General features: G+C 48.7%; 1 non-coding gene across 1 annotated transcript; it reads right to left on the minus strand.

The window, feature by feature from the left end:
- Positions 1–915: 915 nt before the first annotated feature.
- On the minus strand, positions 916–1,070 carry LOC143351283 (5.8S ribosomal RNA). Its single transcript, XR_013081640.1, has one exon. It is a non-coding gene; the product is annotated as a 5.8S ribosomal RNA (ribosomal RNA).
- Between the last annotated feature and the right edge of the window lie 1,378 nt (positions 1,071–2,448).

The following is a 2,448-nucleotide window of genomic DNA, read 5'->3' on the forward strand; positions in this document are numbered from 1 at the left end:
TTAAAGAAGAACCACGGTGTGTGTCTATGATAGAACTACCCGATCGATTTTCGTTGATTCTTTGATAGTCTACCAAAGTCCACCGTAAGTTCGAAAGAAAAGCATTCGTGGACTGGACGACCGGCTAAACGCGCGGTCTCGCAATCGATATACATATTCGTAACAAAGAGAGACATGGGGCGACCAACTTCTCAGAGTATATCCCTTCTTTTGGGTTCCGTTCGTATCGCGCTTCTCGTCGTGTTCGTTCGAGCCTCTCCATAGAGGATGATCGTCCGATTCGTTTGATAAATTTATCATTTTTCCCTGGGGCTGTACGAACGAACAGAGAGGAAGACGACGACCGACGGATACCACAAATTTCACGTGGTAGGGCATATATTACATATCATAATTATCAGTGTTTGGTCAAATTTCTTTCCAGTGTCCTTTTTGTTATGCTCCAAAACTAGTATACGCTTTATTTTCTCTTTCCTTTGCATAAATTATTAACTTCGGGCAACGTCGGAGCGCCGGTAATCATTAGATTTGTACGAAACGCGATTTGCGCCCCACGGTGGTTTTTAGTGCCGTCAAAGTCAGAAATCGTAGGAGCGGTGCTTTAACGGGCGGTCGTGATGATACTCCAGACAACACGACGCACGACGCCGTAAAACACTCGCGCGAGTCCAGACTGATCTCTGCCTCACCACGCAAGGGGTGCGCAAACTTGCCAATAATATATAATATTTATTCTTTTTCGTACGTCCAGCGACAAACGCCAACGAAATACCCAAATTCTCGCTCGTACGTTGATACCTTTCTCTTCATCGACCCGGCTCCGAAACGTTCTTCGCCATCTCCCCGAAAGGAGAGGTAAACGACGGCGGGGTTAGGGAATCTGAGAACAACGCAAGCAGTTTTAGGACAAGTGAACGACCCTCAGCCAGGCGTGGTCCAGGAATTTTATCCGTGGACCGCAATGTGCGTTCGAAATGTCGATGTTCATGTGTCCTGCAGTTCACACGTTGACGCGCAATTAGCTGCGTTCTTCATCGACCCACGAGCCAAGTGATCCACCGTTCAGGGTAATCATATACAATTTACAATTTTTCTCTTTGTATTTAAAAATGCTCCTTGTTCTTTGCTTTAAAAATATTCGATGTTCGCACCTCCGACCAGCGTATCGACGGAGGATTGAACGCGCCATATCGACGACAAAAGTTTCTTTTTGTTTCCTGAATGACGGAAAACCATCGTTCGACGGCCGGGCGTACAGTACATTCAAAAGCCTTTGCGCGTGGCTGCGACCAAACGGGTATAATACACCCGTATATTCTTGGTTCCGAACAGTAACTTCACGCGCAATCGGGCGAACGCACGCGGCAGCGCCCATCGGTTGCTCGATGAAATCGATGCGATAAACTACAGCCTTCTCGGCTGGTCGTCGTTAGTCGCGCGAGCAACGGATGGCCGCACAATCGACGCGTCGTCGTTTGCGATTATTCGCCTCACGTTAGCATGAGTATGTATATTATTCATTTACGAACGAACGCGGCAGCGTCCATCGGTTGCTCGATGAAATCGATGCGATAAACTACAGCCGTCTCGGCTGGTCGTCGTTAGTCGCGCGAGCAACGATGGCCGCAAAATCGACGCGTCGTCGTTTGCGATTATTCGCCTCAAGTTAGCCATGAGTATGTATAACATTCATTTACGAACGAACGCGGCAGCGTCCATCGGTTGCTCGATGAAATCGATGCGATAAACTACAGCCGTTTCGGCTGGTCGTCGTTAGTCGCGCGAGCAACGATGGCCGCAAAATCGACGCGTCGTCGTTTGCGATTATTCGCCTCAAGTTAGCCATGAGTATGTATATTATTCATTTACGAACGAACGCGGCAGCGTCCATCGGTTGCTCGATGAAATCGATGCGATAAACTACAGCCGTTTCGGCTGGTCGTCGTTAGTCGCGCGAGCAACGATGGCCGCAAAATCGACGCGTCGTCGTTTGCGATTATTCGCCTCAAGTTAGCCATGAGTATGTATATTATTCATTTACGAACGAACGCGCAGCGTCCATCGGTTGCTCGATGAAATCGATGCGATAAACTACAGCCGTTTCGGCTGGTCGTCGTTAGTCGCGCGAGCAACGATGGCCGCAAAATCGACGCGTCGTCGTTTGCGATTATTCGCCTCAAGTTAGCCATGAGTATGTATATTATTCATTTACGAACGAACGCGGCAGCGTCCATCGGTTGCTCGATGAAATCGATGCGATAAACTACAGCCGTTTCGGCTGGTCGTCGTTAGTCGCGCGAGCAACGATGGCCGCAAAATCGACGCGTCGTCGTTTGCGATTATTCGCCTCAAGTTAGCCATGAGTATGTATATTATTCATTTACGAACGAACGCGGCAGCGTCCACCGGTTGCTCGATGAAATCGATGCGATAAACTACAGCCGTCTC

The sequence above is a fragment of the Colletes latitarsis genome, unplaced genomic scaffold (assembly GCF_051014445.1).
Source record: "Colletes latitarsis isolate SP2378_abdomen unplaced genomic scaffold, iyColLati1 scaffold0117, whole genome shotgun sequence".
Classification (NCBI taxonomy): domain Eukaryota; kingdom Metazoa; phylum Arthropoda; class Insecta; order Hymenoptera; family Colletidae; genus Colletes; species Colletes latitarsis.